Genomic DNA, 21426 nt, shown 5'->3' with positions numbered 1-21426 from the left:
CTTCCTAGCGCTAAAGTTAACAATTTAACTTAATAATAAAGCACTATTCACAAAACAAAGTTTACAATCTTACAGAAAGTTTAACAGAATTACTTAAACATATTTGCAAGTTTTGATTATTATCCGTAGTACAATTTTGAATTCTTATCTATAGTTAGTTCTTGGATTTATAATTAGTTGTGTGTGGTTGTGGGTGTGGGTTAGTTATTTTTTAACATTAATAATAATTCTTTCCGAAACTGTCTAGCACTTCTTGTATTCTTTAAACTGTGTGGTAAATTATTCCAAAGCTTAACAGCCCATGCAATCGAGGACAAACTAGAAAATTTGATTTATAACACTTTATTGGGTCAAGGCGCCACTGTGCGTAGTTATACAGTCATAACGCAAGCAATTTAATATTTTTTGCAAAATTTTTAGAAATTAAATTGATTTTTATAATTTTTGCTTTTAAATTTAGCTATTTTTTGTCCTTGCTGCCGTCACCACTAATTTTAGTTTACATGTCGCCGTCTGAGATTACACTTAAACTTCAGATCTGTCAACCGAAAAAAAGTTGAAAAATCCGAACTTTAAAAATCCACCATAAACCCAATTTTCCATGGATTCGGATAATACCCAGCTCGTTTTATTCGGTGGGATGTAAACGTTAAGTTGGTACCGATTATGATTTTTTTAATGAATATATTTAAAGTTTTAACGTTTTACAGCAGACTTACAGTTGACCAATCATTTCCAATCATATTGATCTGTATTGCAAATTTAGGCTCTGATCTATTGACTTTAAAATAAAACCGAGATATAAGATAAAATTCGAATAAAGTCAAAAAAGTAACATTTTAAACTTTAAAAAAACTGTGATATTGAATAAATAGTTTGTATTATTTTCGTGATCTAGGGCTCCAGCACTAACAGAATTTGCCACCAATTGCTGGGAGCCTTTTGGCTGTAAACTAGTGTAATCCATTTGCGTCCGGCGCACTCTTAGCGCAGCCAGCTTTTTTCCAGGACCAGAAGCAGGTTTAAGCACAGTTTATGTTTTTGCCATACATACATCACTGTGGATGGCAGTCCACGTAGTGACGAATCGCACCGGGAGTGTGCACGAGGAGACTACCTAATATTGTAAATCTTCTGCGATATTTGAAACAAGTGGTAAGCCGATCTAAAGGACATAATATTCTCTTCGAAAACATTCAGAACTTTATTGGCTTACAAATAATTATTTTATAATATAATTATAATTGAAGTAAAAGTAGACAAAATAAGTTTTGGAAAATTACACAGGTCAACAAAATGGACTTTATTAAAAGGTGCAGGGGTATGGGCATTAAAATATGTTAATATAGACGTATATAAGCATATCTGCATACTTTGTTTTCTCGTTTAACGGGTGGTATTTGTGCAATCGCGGTTTGAAAAAAAAGCAACATTTAATGTTTTGATTTAAGATATCTTCGAGACTCTTCGCCCAACTGTATTACAACCTATGCCAAAAAATGGCTTAGATGCCCAGTTACATAATTGCATTTAAGGTTCCATTATTATTTGAGTCAATCAAAGCCTATGAGCCATTGAAGTAATTTGTTCACCTCTATTCACAACCAACTTGATGCGGTGAACAGTCTTAAAAAAATACAGGGAAAAATATGTGCCGTAAAATATTTGACAGGCATCTAGAAGCGACTTTTCCCGAATTTTTGAGATAAAACCCACTATTGTACTTTGAAGGATGGAATTTATAGAATTTTTTCCGTAAGAAATTCCATTTTACATAAATATCTGACACATTCGTAGAAATTTGCCTTTCAATTTGGTAACAGTAGGCGCTAAACATCAAAAAATTGTATTTTCAAGGGGCTAGTATGCTGATAAATATCATCCCGCCACTGTTATCTTTAAAAAACCTACTGTGTGAAGTCACGACCAACTCGTTACGTAAGAGTTACTTAAAAATAATTGTTACTTTTTACGTTCTTATGAAAAAAATTCTATAAATTCCATCCTTCGACGTACAATGGTCTTATTTATCTTAAAAATTCGGTGAAAGACTCCTCTAGATGCCTGTCAATTATTTAGGGCACATATTTTTCCTTGTATTTTTTTAAGCCTGTTCACCGCATCAAGTTGGTTGGGGATAGAGGTGAACAAATTACTTCAATGGCTCATAGGCTTTGATTGACTCGAATTATGATGGAACCTTAAATGCAAGTATGTAGAAGGGCATCTAAGGAATTTTTTGACATAGGTTTTATTACAACTAAGCACAGACCCTCGAGGATATCTTAAATCAAAACAATTAATGTTACTATTTTTTTCAAACCGCGATTGCACAAATACCACCCATTAACCGCGAAAGAAATGCTTATATCCGTCTATATTAACACAATTTAATGCCCATAGGCTGCACAAAAACACTGTCGGCCTGTGTTATCAATACATTTTTTTTTTGTCAATCGATAGGTATTGATGAAACCAATATATATAAGTTACAAATTTTATAAGAGCATCAAAACTGTGGGCACCACAGCTTTTCACGGCTTATGGACGTAAGGGGTGCGTGGCACCTTGATGACACAAACTTTCGCTGCCTAAAAACCTGTAAAAAACGTTTTGGCTCTTTTTTATTTTCTATCTCGAGTTCTGATAAGCCGATTTCGGTCTCCTTTCAATTTTACCTTTTTATACACAGCCTTGAGTTCCAGTCATTAGTTTAGAAGCGTTTTACTTTTTAAAATTTTTTTGCACCCAAAATGTTTTGTTTTTAGTTTTAAAATGTTTTGCTTTAGAATGGTCGTTTAAAATGTTCATTTTCATTTTTGATATGCAAACATTTTTTTTTTTTTGTCTTGTATTTTTTCTTGAACTTAGAAAAGAATTCTGCCACGAAAAAATTTAATGTGGGCATGGCTCAGAGGCCAAAGTGCTACGTTCTGGTACTATTTTGTGCTCAGGAGTACCAAGTTCGAGTCCCGCTTCACAACACAACTTTTTTTTTTTCGTAATTAGTAAGCTAACATTTTTTCTAATACAATATTATTCCTAAAATTTTTGGGGAAATGTTAAATATGAGTTTTAAAAACTTTTTACTTACTCTGCCTCAGCCGGTTTCTGAACCGGGGTCCTCTCGCTTCGTAGTCAGACGCCTTACGCATTGGGCCACCGCGTCATGTTACGCGCGAGTGTTTTAGTTCAAGTTAAATATAAAGTTAACTCGTTCAAGCATGCTCAAATTTAAAATGCAACTTTTGGCAATATGTATGGGGAAATATTTATTTTCTAATGTTTTCTTGACCAAATAATTTTAAAAAGTTTATGTTTCCTATTTAACTTTTGCATTGCAGAATTTTTTTTTGATTTTTCAAAACTTTTGTATTTAAATAGTTATTTAAAATAGTAAGGTTCAAAATTTGTATGGTTAAAAATTTGTTTAAAAATTGTTTGTATTAAAATGACATTTTAAAACGACATTTTAAAAAATCTTATTTTCTCTGTGTAGTTTGCGTAGAAACGGACAGACGGACGGAAAATCGGACATGGCTAGATCGACTCGTCTAGTGATGCCGATCAAGAATATATATACTTTATGGGGTCGGAAACGTCTTCTTCACTGCGTTGCAAACTTCTGACTGAAATATCACTTTTCACTTTTTAAATAATTATGAATTTCGAACCTACTTTATGTAGAAAATTTGTAAGTTTAAATATTTTTTTAGCAAAAAAAAATATGAAAAATTTATTTGCCCTTTGATTTTGAAAGAGTGCCACAACCAGAGTTTTTGGGACATTCTATGTTAGTTAGGTTCAGACAGTTTCTACATTATTTATTAACAAAATAGATTTGGTTTCATACTACTTTTTTTTAAATTGTTTTAAAATAAAAAAAAAATTGGGTAAAATTAGATAAAAACAAGAGAAAACGCTATAGTCGGGTTGGTGTCCCGACTGTCTTATACCCGTCACTCTGCTAAAGGGAGTACGAGGGAGATGGATATATAACATTTTGATTGCACATAACTTTTTAATGAATGGTCCGATTTAGAAAATGTCTTCTACATTTCGATAGGTATAAATATACACAACCAAATTGCATTTATACTTCTCGGAAATCTTTAAAGGAGTGGTTGCCAGACACATTTTAAAATCGTTAGTGGGCGATTGTGGGACTTAGGGGGGGCGTGGCGTTCGGCTGAAATAAACTTGCACTTCGCTTTGTAGTTTCCGAGATCTCAGCGTTCATACGGACAGACAAACGGACAGACGGACATGGCTAGATCGACCCGGCTAGTGACCCTGATCAAGAATATATATACTTTATGGAGTCGGAAACGCTTCCTTCTAGCTGTCACATACTTTACCCTTTTAGTCTACGAGTAATGGATATAACAACATATATTCTGAACATTTTTACGGGGCTGACCATAATGGGTAGGGTGTGAATGGGTAATGTTTTTACAACCGTAAAGTTTTTTCAAAAAATGGAAAAAAAACAGTGTTATACATTTTTTAAGTAGTTACATTACATTTTTGCAAAAATTCAAATAAGTATATTTTAGATTAGAAGATTGATTGCTTTATATATATAGCTGGGAAAATCAAACTTTTCTTTCAAATTATTTCTGTTTATTGATGTAAAAAAAATGCTGAATAAAGTTTTTTGTGTTCTAGTTTATTATATGAATTAAAATGGCAAATGCGATATTGTGCATTGAAATAAAACAAATGTCCGTTTTTCCATAAAAGAATTACATCCATCTGGCAACTCCCACTGCCCAATTTCGCAGTTTTCTAGCCTCCAAAAGTGTCGACCATATTTTCTACACATAAAGCGCTGCCCAGCTCTCAGAGAGACCACTCTCTTTAGTTGTCTCAGAGTTCACACTTCGTTTGTCCCGTGGTGTTTTAATTGGATTTACGTAGTGCAATTTCTTTTACTTTTAGAGTCATATAATTATATAATGTATTCTTGTTAATAATGCAATAGTGGGACATTATTTTATTTGCATATGTTTACTTATCCAAATCGTCTTACATTAAATGCTATTAAAACTAAATCAAAATATTTTGTTAAGTTATAGTTGAGTAGACTTAAATATTTTTTAAAGTGGTACTACTATACCTAAATACTTCCGGATTAAATAGCAACATTTTTCAGTGACACGTGTAAGTCCTAACAATAAAATATAAAGTGCAGAAAACTAAATCAGGTACCGTAAACATAGCTTTAATTATACAAGTAATAAATGTATTAAATTATTTACCTTCTTCTTTAGTAAAAAAAATCATATTCAAATCATAATTACTTAAAACTAAAAATAAAGTTTGTGTTAAGATCATTTCGTTTAATATTTCCTTTATTTGTTATAATTATATATAAAAATTGCCAGAAAAGTTTATATATATTTTTTGAGCAAAGAATATATTTTTGTTATCTATTTATAATTTTACAGAATTGTCATATTGCAACTTTGCAAGCCCTTTATAAACTTAGTAAAAAAAATGCAATATATGTCGACCCAGTTTCCTCGCTTTCATCTTTTCCCCTTGGTATTTTCCCCCATTGCCTTTGTCCCTTCGCCATGTTACCCATTTGCCATGTAACCCATTTGACTTTTTTATTAAAACCAAAGTGCTTCCAAGCCGTCGATAAAAGGTTCGTTTAGAGTTCAGAGTAGCACAGTTTTTCTAAATTATTTTTTGAGAAGTAAATTGTTAATTTTTAACTTTTTTACACATTTAAATTATTTTATTGTTTAATTTTTTGTGACATCAAATACAACTCAGCAATAACCGAAGCTTTTATGTGGCTTGTTGTTCGAATAAATAATAACATAACATTTTAAATCGAAGCAGATTTATTTAATTTGATATCATTTTGTTTAGGTTTGTTTTTTCGGCCTTTGAATAGTAACACTTTAATTAAAATCGTATCGAAAATATTAATTTTTTGTCACGAACCACTTTCTCTTTTTTCCTCTTAATTTCCATTTAATTTATCGACCGTTCCTATGGCAGCTATATGACATAGTTATCCGATTTTTTAAATACCTATTTAATTCGAAAATCAGAAATATATAAAAAACAAGAAAGGAAGCTAACTTCGGCCAGCCGAAGCTTATATACACTTGCAGATCATTCCCATTAACTTACAAATAGCAAAAATTTTAAATTTCGTATTGATTTGACATTAATTTTTCTATCCTTTCCTATGGCTATATAATATAGTCATCCGATTTTTGTTAAATTCCGAAATTCGAAATTCCGAAATATTGAATAAAAATCATATCCTAGAGTAGAAGAGAATACAATAGAAATCAACGGAGCTGTAATTTGTTTCCAATTAATTTCCTATTAATTTTTCGATCTTTCCTATGGCAGCTATATGATATAGTCGTCCGACTTTGATCAAATTAAAATTGAAATTCGGAAATATTTAAAAAGAGTCATATCCTAGAGTAGAAGAAAATACAATAAAATCCAAAGAAGCTAGAATTTATTTCCTATTACTTTTCCATTAATTTGTTCCTATGGCAGCTATATAATATAGTCGTCCGTTTTTTTAAATATTTAATTTGAAATTCAGAAATATTTAAAAAATAAAATCTCCAAGAGAAGAAGGTTTTATATCAAAAAACGCCGAAGCTAGAATTTGTTAACGATTTTTTATACCCTTGCAGAGGGTATTATGATTTCAGTCAGAAGTTTGCAACGCAGTGAAGGAGACGTTTCCGACCCCATAAAGTATATATATTCTTGATCAGCATCACAAGACGAGTCGATCTAGCCATGTCCGTCTGTCCGTCTGTCCGTCCGTCTGTCCGTCTGTCTGTTTCTACGCAAACTAGTCTCTCAGTTTTTGAGCTATCGGGACGAAACTTTCGCAAAAGTCTTCTTTCTATTGCAGGTAGTATATATGTCGGAGCCGACCGGATCGGACAACTATATCTTATAGCTCCCATAGGAAGGATCGGAAAAAAAAAACTTTAAAAAATTCTAGCTTCGGTGTTTTTTGAAATATTACCTTCTACTTTTGGGGATGTTATTTTTTAAATATTTCTGAATTTCGAATTAATTATTTAAAAAATCGGACTACTATATCATATAGCTGCCATAGGAACGATCGGAAAATTAATGGAAAAGTAATAGGAAATAAATTCTAGCTTCTTTGGTTTTAATGGTATTATCTTCTACTCTAGATTATGACTCTTTTTAAATATTTCCGAATTTCAATTTTAATTTGATCAAAATCGGACGACTATATCATATAGCTGCCATAGGAACGGTCGGAAAATTAATGAGAAATATTAGAAAATTGAACATTTTTGCGATTTGTTAATTAATAGGAATGATCTGCAAGGGTATATAAGCTTCGGCTGGCCGAAGCTAGCTTAATTTCTTGTTTTCCGATCCTTCCTATGGCAGCTATAAGATATAGTTGCCCGATCCGGTCGGTTCCGACTTATATACTACCTGCAATAGAAAGAAGACTTTTGGGAAAGTTTCATCCCGATAGCTCAAAAACTGAGAGACAAGTTTGCGTAGAAACAAACAGACGGAGATGTCTAGATCGACTCGTCTAGTGATGCTGATCAAGAATATATATACTTTATGGGGTCGGAAACGTCTCCTTCACTGCGTTGCAAACTTCTGACTAAAATTATAATACCCTCTGCAAGGGTATAAAAATATTCCCAAGAGAAGAAGGTAATATTAGAAAAAACACAAAAGCTAGAATTTGTTTAACTTTTTTTTCCAATTCTTCCTATGGGAGCTATAAGATATTGTTGTCCGATCCGGTCGGTTCCGACTTATATACTACCTGCAATAGAAATAAGACTTTTGGGAAAGTTTCACCCCAATAGCTCAAAAACTGAGAGACTAGTTTGCGTAGAAACAAACAGACGGAGATGTCTAGATCGACCCGTCTAGTGATGCTGATCAAGAATATATATACTTTATGGGGTCGGAAACGTCTCCTTCAATGCGTTTTAAACTTTTGACTTAAATCATAATACCCTCGCATGGGAAAAAAAATTATCCTTACTGCTTCATCAATTCTTCCCGAAATTCTCTTAAAAAATACTTAATTTTAAATTTAAAAATTGTTTAAAACATTTTTCTGAAAGATATCAAGATATCCCACAAAGTTGCATACTAAATATTAAAAAAACTCAACCGAGTCTCAAGCAGTGTTTAAAAAACTGTCTGAAGTTTCTTTTAGCCTGCTTTTGCTTTTGCTGCTGCTTCTGAAAAAATCGGCAGTCGCAGTCGAAGCAAAAGCAAAATCCGAGAACTGCAGACTGTCGAAGTAATAAGCTTCTTCCTCTTCAAAGCAGCAACATTTTAGGGAGTCGTCGTAACTGCAAAGCTGCTACACGCCTCTTCAAAATGTTTTTATCAATTTAAGTTAAGTAATACAAACTCTTGGTCATGACTAAATTTCAATTTTTATATTTTTCTAGTTTACAAAATAATATTCTTGGTGTGCTTCCCAGCAATTGATGGCAAAAATACCACAAACTTTTTTTTTCGATGGCACAGTTTTTTTTAAAGATTTTTTAAAGTTCAAAATGTTAAATTTCGGACCTTTTTTTCGGATTTCTTCTTACATCTCGGCAGATATCCACCCGATTGGGCCAGTTTTCGTTCTATTTTAAAGTCAATAGATCAGAGCCTAACTTTGCCATACAGATCAATATGACTACTAATATATAATAACTGCCATAAAACCGATCGAAAAATTAAAGTGAAATAATATGAAACTTCACATTTAACATGCCTGTAAAATATTTTAGGGTACATATTTTTCCTTGTATTTTTTAAGCCTGTTCACCGCATTAAGTTGGTTGGGAATAGAGGTGAACAAATTACTTCAATGGCTCATAGGCTTTCATTGAATCAAATTACGATGGAACCTTAAATGCAATTATGTAAAAGGGCATCTAAACAATTTTTTGGTATAGGTTTTATTATAATTGAGCACAGACCCTCGAAGATATCTTAAGTCAAAACATTAAATGTTGCTATTTTTTTCAAACCGCGATTGCTTAAATACCATCCGTTAAACGCAAAAACTAAGTATGCAGATATGCTTATAATTGCTTATACGTCTATATTAACATATTTTAATGCCAATAGGCCTGCACCTTTTAATGAAGTCCATTTTCTTGACCTGTGTTATTGTTGATTTTCTTTTTTTTCGCTCAGAAATAAAACTCGCTTAAACGACCTCCTAAATGCCCTCACCCGAACAGATCTCCCAACAATCGTCTTAGGTGATTTCAATAGTTAGAACTAGAGGTCTACATGAATGCATTCAAATTGACAAATGAATCACTCATTATTAAAACTTGTATAACTTTTTCTGTACTCATTACTTTAAATATGAGTCAATGCAGTACTTGTGACTGTATTGCCAAATACTGTACTCACTTTTCCAGACGCAGTACAGTATATTGTGAATACAGTGTTTTTGGTGTACAATAACTCATTGTACAGTGAATGAAGTTTTCCAACAATTACAAAGCCTACTGAATTTATAAAATGTAATATGTATAATAAAATAATAATTATAATAAATAATAATTAACTTAAAGCCTAATGAAAGAAACGAAGCGGCGTTAGTCATAAAATATTGACTGATTTCTTAACACATTAATTGATATTTAAGACTTTTTCATTAATGCTGTCTATGTTGGAGTTGAGAAACATTATTTTATTGACCATGTCTTCAGTCGAAGCAATTTTTGAACGCTTTTCGGAAATTCGATTTTTTGCAATAGAAAACAAGAAAAGAAATAATATCGCTCTCGGTATTCCTATTATTCTCCGATTTAGCTTCCGACAACTTTCACACTTTTTATACCCTTGCAGAGGGTATTATAATTTCAGTCAAATGCTTGCAACGCAGTGAAGGAGACGTTTCTGACCACAAAAAGTATATATATTCTTGATCAGCACCAACAGCCGAGTCTATCTAGCCATGTCCGTCTGTCCGTCTGTCCGTTTCTATGCGAACTAGTCTCTCAGTTTTAAAGCTATCGCGATGAAACTTTCCCGAAAGTCTTCTTTCTATTGCAGGTAGTACTTTTGTCGGATCGGACCACTATATCTTAAGGCTCCCATAGGAATATTCAAACAAATATAAGAAAATTCATTGAAACTTTGTAGGAAGTAGGCGTTTCGATTTTTGACAACTTAAAAACAACATTTAAGTAGGCACGCTGAATCTGGAATCTCTGGAACTGCACCGAGTAAGCATTAAACTATAGGTATCTACTTTATCTTCGGCTGGCCGAAGCTAGCTTCCTTTCTTGTTTTTTACTCAGAATACAATACTGTACAATAGTAATTGAGACGATACTCATAGTATTTTATAGTATTAAAAAAGTGTTGCAACTCTAAAATAGTGTACTCAATTACTATCGGTAGTGTGGATACTCAGTACAATATTTGAGTACCGTGTATAGCAGTACAGTACTGTAAGTTTTGAAATAAATACATTCATGCAGGCCTCTAGTTGGAACCCCTATTGGAGATCCCACATAGCCAACTCTAGAGGTAACATTGTGTCCAAATTCATTGACCGCTATGATTATATCAAATAAAAACACCTCTTAACGAGGTAAAAAACTAGTGACGATCGCACCTTCAACATACAAAAGTTCTGATATCAACATTGGTGACGAAAAATTATAACACTCGTCATTAAATAGACTTTCTAATATTTTCTCATTCGGCCCGCCCTAGCAGACTATTCCAGCCTTTTTCCCTTCACAGGCATTTTCTATTGCAGCGTGCCGAATGAAAAAATATTAGAAAGTCTATTTAATGACGAGTGTAATAATTTTTCGTCACAAATGAGCACAAGTCTGTAGCTTTAGTAGTATAGAAGTTACGGTTTTCCGAATTTTAGCTATTTATAGCTGTTTTCCCGCTAAACTAGCGAGTTTTTCCAAAAGTGGTAGAACAAAAGTTTTTTATATCGATGTGATGAACGTCATATTAAATTTTCAAAACTTAAGAAACATGTTTTGGACAAACTGACAAACAGAATTAAATTTTCATTTTGGGAAGAAGAAGAAAATCTTATTTTGGCTATAACGAGGGGGCATTTATCCCCACCGGCCCCAACAGCTCCAAATTTCGAAATTTTCACTTTTTCACTTTCACCGCTCTCTCTCCCAAGCCAATTGATTTTCTTAAAGTCTTGGTATGCAATCCTTTAAGTTTTTGCAATACCTTTCGATTGGTGTATTACTCATTACGATCGGACTATCACAGCAGATTTTCAATTTTGCGGCTATATAATAGTAGTCGCCTTCGCACACTCTCCTGGTGCGCTTCGTCACTACATGGACGGCCGTCCATAGTGATCCTCCTCAATGATATGTTTCCTACCCACTACTCAACTCACAACACTTTCACACACATTTACCTGTCACTTGCTACTGCCCACATTGCCCCAGAAATTACATGGAAAGTAATTGACGACCTTCATGGTAGCAATCACTTTCCCATCTTAATTTCTATGTTCACAACCACCTTATCCCACTTATACTTAGCCAAACCAGCATTTACCTTAAGAAAATAGACTGGCAATTCTACGGCAACAAAACACCGCATCTCAGTTCCCTATCACAAACCGGCAACAGCAATGTACACAAAGAAGCTGCTCTCATTATAAAAACTCATCCAATCTGCCCGTACATCTATCCCTCAAAACACAACTTTTTTCCTAAACCGCACAGTTCCCTGGTGGAACCAGGAACTTGCAATCCTTAAAAACACACAAAACAACAAATGGAAAATACCTAAAAGAAGCATAAAAACTACAAACATCCTTGAATATAAGAAATCAAACGCTATATATAGAAGAGAAATTAAAATAGCTAAGAAAACCGCCTTGCATAACTTTACATCCAAAAATAACCTCAAATCCGATCCATCGAGAATGTGGGCAAACATATAACGTTTATGCGGCCTCTACCCTACCAAACATATCCATGCCTTACACAACCCCATAACCCAAACCACATCTACATGTCCTTCTGAAATAGCCAACACCTTCGGCGACCTATGGACATAAGAAGCTGAAGATACTAACTTCTCTGACACATTTGGAACATTCAAAATACTAACAAACACACAGGCCGACAAAATGTGACATGGGTCAGTGTCCAGGACTTTATTTCGATAAATGAGTCTTTTATTAGCATAAGTTGCCACTACATGACATATAGTCCATCAGCTCTGGTATTTGCGGTAATTTAAGAAAATCACATATTTTCTTCGTCTTTTGAGATATATCTTCAAGAGGGGCAACCAATTTGGGAATCTTTTCGGAATTAAATAGTTACATGTCTCTTTTATACGGTTGTTTTGGAAAATTTAATCTAACTGAACCACAAGAGATCGTGGTCGCATTCAAAATTTTAAAGTCACAGAAAAGCTTAAAAATCTTCCTTTGTAAACAGCGTTTAAAAATGTATTACAAATATTTTCTTCTACAATGCATTTTTGACCCAAAGATACCTTATGGCCTTAATTTCTAGTGTTCTTGTTGATTTTCATTTTTTTCGCTCAGAAATAAAACTCATTTGGACGCCACGGCTTTTCTGTGCCGATTTTTCACGTTTTTTTTTTGCATAGTCCCATGAAACGAATGCAGCGATAAAAAGCTTGAACTTTGATTCTGCATCCCTTTAAATGGTATTTTAAATTTAGTCAGTAAAGGAGAGACTTTCAGCCATAGTTTATGTTTATGTATTAAAACATGGATTTCAGTCGCGAGTTCTTCAACATAACTTGGAACAACATTTAAGAAAATACCACTACTTTTTCATATGTTTAGTTAGTCCACTGATCTACGTAGAGAAAGTATCCATACAATCAGCTCCTCTTCTCCTTAAGAATTCTCGGTTTTTGAAGAGTCGATTAAAATGTCAAAAGAACTATAGAAAAAGGGTTCTTAGCTAAGTAGGGAAAGTATCCTCTTCTTGTTAAGAATTCGCGCTTTTTGAAGAAATATCCAACCAAGTATAATACCAGTGCTTAGGTAAGTAGAGAATGTTTCACAAAAACGAACTTTTAATTGCTCCTAAGAATTCGCGGTTCTTAAAAAAATGATTTCAATATAGAACCTTTTCTTATAGGGGAGAGTGGGGTAATTTCGTCACAGGGGCAATTTCGTCACCTGCAATTTTTTGTTTTAGTCCCTCAAGACGGCATGACACAACCAATGCATTTTTTTTGCACAGAAGGCCAAGATAATTAAGCTTTAATATTAAATGTGTTTTAACAGTTCAAAAGCTACATTTAGTTCTCGACGAAATTTTTTCTGTATGCCACAATTCAAAAGGAGTAAGATACACGATTTTTTATATAATACACAGTGCTATAATGTGCATTTTTGCGTTAGTGATTTTTAACTTCGCGCCTAATTTCGGAAGAAAAATAATTATTTCTAAAAAAGTACTGTTTGGGGAAATTTCGCCACCCTATGCTTAGGGTAAATTCGCACCTATTTTAAATACCTATTTTTTTATTTGACGAGCTGGCTAACGAACAGACTACCGGCAGCAGCAACAAATATAGGACATCAACAAAAATGGTACGCTTGATCAGTGTAGCATACTTACAGGCGTAAAGTTCCCTACATTTTTCAGGTGACGAAATTGCCCCTGAGGTGTGGCGATTTTACCCCCCTATGCCCCAGTATATTGGTTTTACTTTTTAATTTTTTATAAATCACCAAGGTAATTAAAAAAATAGGGGAATGTCACATTTTAATGCTTGGTGCTAACCGCATTCAACAATAAAAATAGAAATATGATAACGTGTCTCAAGATGGACAAAAAATAGCTTTGAAAAAATGCTGACGAAATTACCCCACTCTCCCCTACACTCGTCGAACAGACTACCGGTAGCAGCACACCAGTGGTGTGGCGACTTTACCCCCCTATGTGGCGAGATTGCCCCAGTATATTGGTTTTACTTTTTAATATTTTATAAATCATTAAGGTAATTAAAAATATAGGGATATCAAAAAGTAATGCTACATTGTTTAATACAATGTAATGGCGAACTTAATTAGTTCTTGTAGACGATAAACATAAACTCCTTTACTGACAAAATAATACTACCATTTAACGGAATGCAGTAGCAAAGTTTCAGCTTTTTTTTCCTGAGGTGGTACGTCTACTGAGTTATTGAGCTGGCAAATCTAATAATATAAACCGCCGGGCGTGTGTTCACATGAAGAGTTTATTTGCAACTAACTAAAAAGGAGAATACAATTATCATACATTGAAGTTGCTCCATCTTCGTAAGAGCGAGCTCTCTTTAGTACATGCTAGAATTGCCAGTCTTCTACAACCGCAATTATTTTCTACACCCTTCCTCAATGCTTGCATGTTTACAAAAATGAAAATCTAATTTAAATGTAACATTTCTGTAAATTCTACATGTTTCTTCTTTGGGAGATTTTTGGTCAAAATATCAGCAATCATTTCATTAGTACATTTATACTTTAACAAAACTTGACCTCCCTTGACAACTTGTCTTACAAAATAATAGCGTATATTAATATGTTTTGTTCTGGAATGATGAACTGGATTCTTGGCCAAAGCTTGGGAACTCAAATTGTCGCCGTAAAGAATGATTGGAGTCTTCTCGTCTCCGCAACCAATTTCGTTTATAAGTCGGCGCATCAGAATGGCCTCCTTGCAAGCTGATGATAGCGCCATATACTCCGCTTCGGTACTGCGGAGGGCGACACTGCGCTGCTTTTCAGAACGCCAAGAAATTGGACCTTCAACTAGGAAGTAGATGTACCCGGTATATGACTTCCTGTTGACTTTGTCACCGGCCCAATCCGCGTCTACGTATCCAAGAAAAGGTTGACCACACTGCCTGTAGTGTAGCTTCATGTCCACTGTTGATGACAGATATCTTAGTACAGGGTTGCCCATATTCGACGGACCCATCTGACGACGCCATAACTTTTGACAGAGATGCCAGATCGCTTAATGACATACCGCGTTTGAAGCGTCAGTCCAAGCAGATTTTTACTATGGAACAATACACGCCACGCGAGCGCTCTGAAATAGTTGAAATTTACATTCAACAGAACAAGTCAATTGTGAAAACTCAACGTGGCGGTGGACTGGCCACCGCGTTCGCCCGATTTGACGCCGCCTGACTTCTTCTTGTGGGGATATTTGAAGTCAAAGGTTTACGTTAACAAGCCAAGGACCCTAGAAGAGCTCAAGGACAACATTCGTGAAGAAATAGCCACTATTCCGGCCGAAATGTTGGCGAAATCGATGGAAAATGCTGCAAAAAGGGCACAATACGCCATCAACGCCAGAGGCGGCCATTTGAAAGATATCATATTCAAAAATTGATGTAAACAAATCTACTTGGAACAAATTAAACGATTAAGGGCCGGTTTCTCGAGTGCCGGCTAACATTTCTCGAACAGATAAAGTCCCTGCTAAGGCATTTTGGCTTTCTCGAGCATAAATGTGAGAGCTAACTTTGACAGGGACTCGGAGTCCCTGTTCAGCGTTTTCGACTCGATAGAATGACAGCTGATTTCCCAAAGCCAACTATGAAGGAGAAACGAAATCACAGCTGACTTTTCCTTTAAATTATACCCAAACAGCTGATGAAATAATCGAAGCATGCCATTTTTTGCGCTTCACAGCACAATTCTGTGCGTTAACAGCACTCTGTAATTGTTTCTCGTTCAGATAAATTAAAGCAGTCGAGAAAGCGGATTTGCTTTTACGAACAGTTTATCTGGTATTTAAGTTTTTCGAACAGATAGCTATCAGGGACTTTGACAGGGACTCGAGAAACCGGCCCTAAGATTGCCAACCGCCAAATTTTTATTTTTTTCTTTGATTTAAAAAAAAAAAACATGGGTCCGTCGAATATGGGCAACCCTGTACATGCTTGATACCGGCCATATGTTCGATATGTGGGTCCTGATTCCGTTGAGCCAGTTTGGAAACGGAATGCAAAATGTCCGGCCTGGTTGTAAGTGCAAGCCACATTAGCTCGCCGACAGCTGACTGGTATAGAGTTGGATCAACCTTTTTGCACTGATTGCTAGTGCATGCTACCTGGAATCCTGCATCCAGTGGTGTAGCCGCCTGTCTGCAATCCTCAATGCCGTGTGCATGCAGCAGATCCTTTATATACTCCGAATGGCCCAGGGAAAGGTATAGTGAGCCTTTGTCCACGCATTCGAAAGACTTAGAGATACACGATTTGATTTTTACCAGATCCTCTTTTGACTGGCAGGCTACCAGAATGTCATCGACATATACGAGGATTTGCGAGAGGTTTCCATTTCCAGTCTGCTTGTAAAGACATGGTTCGTTCTCGCAAGCAATGTAGCCGAGCCTAACCAGGGTACTGTCAAGCATGGAATTCCATTCCCTTCCTGACCAGTGTTGGGAAAGGTACTGTGTTTTTTTACCTAGGTAAGGTAAAAGGCATTGGGCAAAAATAAATACCTAGGTAAGGTAAAGGTACTTCAATTTCCCAGTACCTAGGTAAAGGTAAATATATTGTTTTTTTATTTTTTATAATTTTTTTGTTTTATTCAATGTAATCATTTAAACTTAAAATAAGACTAGTTTTCCGTTTTTAGTCGTCTTTTCATTTCATTTAAATTTAAATGTTATAATTTTGTGTATATATTTTGAAAACACGCGGCATGAATAATTGTATGCACGTATCACTTCATTAATGTATTTATGAAACCCTCATGTACATATTTGGCGCGCAAAAATTCCGTATGTAGAAACATTGACTATATATTGTGCATATGTTACGTACGTACGGCATTTTTGCGCGCCAAATAAACTTTGGTTTCATAAATAAATTGATGTAGTGATGGGAACATACATACGTGCACAAAATTATATAAAATAAAACTGCGATTAGTTTTCATTCTCAAATATGTTCCGACTATTACAGTTTCGAAACGAAACAATACAATGACGTGTAGATGTGGTGGATTTAGCTTATTTCAGTGTCGCATTCAGATTTGGCTATTTTAAATCAGAGCAATGTTTAATACCTATGTAAGTACCTTAATAATTCCAAAGGTATATAAAAATATGTAGCTAGGTAAGGTAAAAGGTACTCAATTATTTTTATACCTAGGTAAGGTAAAAGGTACCACTAAATTGTACCTAGGTACGTACCTAGGTAAAAGTATCTAGGTATGTCCCAACACTGTTCCTGACTGCTTTAATCCGTATATCGCCTTGTTGAAAAGCAAACTTTTTCCAGGACGACTCTGATCGATGTACCCCTCCGGTTGCTTCATGTAACCGTCTCACTAAGATCGCTGTTTAAATACGCTGTACATACGTCCATCTGATGCAGGTACAGACCGAGCTCTGCTGCTAAGGCCAATATAAAACGCACGCTCTCTAGCCTGCAAACTGGAGAGAAAGTTTCTTGATAGTTAACGCCGTACTGCTGGGAGCATCCTTTTGCAACCAGACGTGCCTAGAAGCGTTCTATTTGGCCATCCCTGTCGCGCTTAACGTTGCATCCGATCGCACGCTGATTTCTTGGTAAATCTGCCAGGTTTGGTTTGCGAGAAGAGAATCATATTTCCTTTGCATAGCTACGCGCCATTCGGATGCATACGGGCTGCTCATAGCCTCTTTAAATGTTGCTGGTATCGGGACATCGTTTGACACTAAGGCACCTAGGATGTTGTACTGCTTTTTGGGACGACCAGGCTTGCCAGTCCGGATGAGCTTTGACCGACCAGGCCCTACACTTATCTCATTTTGGTCATCTTTCTCATCCTGTTCTTCCTTGTCCTTTTCGTCTTCTCCTTTTTGTGTTATCCTTTTCGTCAGATTCTGATGCACTCTCGAACTGATCGGAACTTTCACTAGGAACTTTCCACCACTCTCCGGGAAAAGATCGAAAGCAGCTTTATTGTCGTCTCCTGCATCATGATTCTCATCAAATAGGACATCTCTTTTTTTTTCGACTACTAGTCGCGTAGTTGAATCGTACAGGCGATAACCTTTGGCCGCCACCGAGTATCCAACCATTGTATATTCTTTGCCTTTTGGTTGAAACTTGCTTCCCTTTCGTGGACCCTTGTCCAGAGAAACTGCAATAGAACCAAATACCTTCAGATGGTTTATACAAGGTTTCTTACCAGTCCACGCTTCTATTGGGGTCATGCAATTTACTGCGCTGGTTGGAGAACGATTCCGAAGGTAAACAGCAGTATTAACAGCCTCAGCACATAAGGATTCGCATAATCCCGAATAGGCATTCTGCTGTGGTGTGTAAGCTACAGTAAGCTGCCTAGCGATACTTTAATGACGAAGAAAGTCATCGAATTCTTTGTTGACGAATTCTCCTCCGTTGTCCGGGCGAAGACATTTCAGCTTTCTATCCGTCTGCCGTTTAACCAGATTCTTAAACTCCATGAACTTTGATAGCACTTCGTCCTTCTTCCGCAGAAAATACACAAAAATCCTCCTGGATTTGTCATCGATGAATGTCAGGAAGTACTTCGATCACGCCAGCGATTGTGTGGGAAACGGGCCACATACATCTGCATGTATCAGTTCCAAAGGCTCATTGGCTCTGTTGGCGGTAGCTGCTGGAAACGGTAGTTGGTAGATTTTGCTGAGCATGCAAGTCCTACACTTGAAATCCTGTGGAAGAATCATATTTTCCACACCACGCGCCATACCTTTGGAAACAATTTCCCTCAGACTAGAAAAATTGAGGTGACCATATCTCTTGTGCAATAAAACGCCGTCTGTTTGTGCTTTGAAACAAATATAAATTGCCAATTCTGTTGGCACTGACAATGCATACGCCGTCTTGCATGACCATTGCGTTTTGCATACCGAATTTCACCGTGCACCTGTTTTTTACCGCACTGCTAACTGACATAAACTTGCCATGCATTTTTTGGAACATAAAGCACATTCTTTAATGTTAATGTACACAGCTCTGTCTTCAACTTTACATCACCTCTTCCTTCAGCTTCAAGGAAACCAGCATTGGCAAGCCCGATCATCTCTGTGTGTTTTTCTAGTTTAGTGAAAAGCTCTTTTTCACAAAACATATGGCTTGTTGACCCACTGTCCAGACACCACATCGAGTTTTGGAAATTGCTAGCGTCCAACGCATTTAGCAAGCTGCACTGTCGGTTCGATGTGCGAATGTGGTTGTCTCTGTCCACCGCTTGCGGACACTGGGACTTTATATGTCCACGCTCGCCACACTTGAAACAGACGATATTATTACTTTACTTCTGCTCATTCGTCTTCGAATACGAATTATGTTTCTGTGTTGCGACAAACGCCTTGGTATTGTCGTCCTTCTCATTTGCGATTCCCCTTCGTTCGAGAAGTTTCAAACGAGGGCAATTCATCTCTGGTCTCGATAGCCACCACGAAATTTTCGAATTGTTCTGGAAGGCTCGACAGTAGAACAATTCTGCGTAGCTCCTCGTTTAGATCGATTCCAACTGAGGTTAGACCATCCAAAATATCCAGGAATTCGTTAATATAGCTGGATATATTTTGGCCATGTCCCATTCGCTTTCCAAGCAATTTCTTATATAACTGTACCTTCCGTACCGGACCCCAAGGCTGATGTACTTCTTTTAGCTTTCCCCATGCTTCTTTCGAGTTCTGACAATTTTTTATGTAGGCCAACTGCGATGTTTTTACACTTAATGTAATTGTCGCCAAAGCCTTTTGGTCTTGAGCACTCCAATCGACTCCTTCAGGTACATTTGTAGCAGTCAAATCTCCGGACGTTACACTCCACAATCCAGAATGCACCAACACAGATCGCATCTGTATGCTCCACGAATCATAATTATTGTCTTCTAACTTATCTATTTGATATAGACGACTAATATTTGTCTTTTAAGTTACACAAAGTTCTTAACTTTCAAACACTCTTCCGATTTAACCGAGCCTGGGCCCATAACCTATTGAGCAAATCTAATAATATAAACCGCCGAGCGTGTGTTCACATGAAGAGTTTATTTGCAACTAACTAAAAAGGAGAATACAATTATCATACATTGATGTTGCTCCATCTTCGTAAGAGCGAGACCTCTATAGTACATGTCAACATTGCCAGTCTTCTACAACCGCAATTATTTTCTACAATTGTGTGGATACTTTCTCTACGTAGATCAGTGGACTAACTAAAATTATGAAAAAGTAGTGGTATTTTCCTAAATGTTGTTCCAAGTTATGTTGAAGAACTCGCGACTGAAATCCATGTTTTAATACATAAACATAAACAATAGCTGAAAGTCTCTCCTTTACTGACTAAAATTAAAATACCATTTAACGGGAGCTTTTTACCTCTGGATTTGTTTCATTGGACTATGCCAAAAAAAACGCCGAAAATCGGCACAGAAAAGCCGTGGCGTCCAAATAAGTTTCATTTCTGAGCGAAAAAAATGAAAATCAACAAGAACACTAGGAATTAAGGCCATAAGGTATCTTTGGCTCAAAAATGCATTGTAGAAGAACATATTTTTAATACATTTTTAAACGCTGTTTACAAATTAAGATTTTTAAGCTTTGCTGTGACTTTACAATTTTGAATGCGCCCAGTTTCTCTTGTGGTTCAGTTATATTGAATTTTCCAAAACAACCGTATAAAAGAGACATGTAACTATTTAATTCCGAAAAGATTCCCAAATTGTTTGCCCCCTTGAAGATATATCTTAAAAGACGAAGAAAATTTGTGATTTTCTTAAATTAAAGATAACGCAAATACCAGAGCTGATGGACTATATGCCTAGTGGCAACTTATGCTAAGAAAAACATCATTTATCGAAAATATAGGCCTGGACACTGACCCAAGTCACATTTTGTCGGCCTATGTTATTTGTGAGTATTTTGAATGTTCCAAATGTGTCAGAGAAGTTAGTATCTTCAGCTTCTTATGTCCATAGGTCGCCGAAGGTGTTGGCTATTTCAGAAGAACTTGTAGATGTGGTTTGGGTTATGGGGTTGTGTATGGCATGGATATGTTTGGTAGGGTAGAGGCCGCATAAACGTTTTATGTTTGCCCACATTCTCGATAGATCGGATTTAGAGTTAATTTCGGATGTAAAGTTATATATGGCGGTTTTCTTTGCTATTTTTATTTCTCTTCTATATATAGCGTTTGCTTTCTTAAACTTAAGGATTTTTGTAGTGTTTATGTTTCTTTTAATTATTTTCCATTTGTTGTTTCTTGTGTTTTTAAGGATTGCAAGTTCCTGGTTCCACCAGGGAACTGTGCGACTTAGAGAAAAAGTGTGTTTTGAGGGTTAGATGTACGGGCAGATTGGATGAGTTTTTTTTAATGAGAGCAGCTTCTTTGTGTAGATTGCTGTTGCCGGTT

The 21426-nt window shown here is 35.9% G+C and overlaps 1 protein-coding gene across 2 annotated transcripts in view; it reads left to right on the top strand.

Moving 5' to 3' along the window:
* Window positions 1-4864: 4864 nt before the first annotated feature.
* Marf1 (meiosis regulator and mRNA stability factor 1-like protein) overlaps window positions 4865-21426 on the top strand; it is a 298632-nt gene continuing 282070 nt past the window's right edge. Inside the window, exon 1 of one of the 2 annotated variants that reach the window (XM_070219497.1) lies at window positions 4865-5163. The gene's annotated coding sequence lies outside the window, so the exon portion shown is untranslated. Of the gene's footprint in view, window positions 5208-21426 lie in introns of both variants that reach the window. The other variant, XM_070219496.1, reaches the window with a different exon arrangement.

Source organism: Drosophila takahashii, chromosome 2L (genome assembly GCF_030179915.1).
Source record: "Drosophila takahashii strain IR98-3 E-12201 chromosome 2L, DtakHiC1v2, whole genome shotgun sequence".
NCBI classification, from domain to species: Eukaryota; Metazoa; Arthropoda; class Insecta; order Diptera; family Drosophilidae; genus Drosophila; species Drosophila takahashii.
This window is presented reverse-complemented; position numbering and strand designations above follow the sequence as displayed.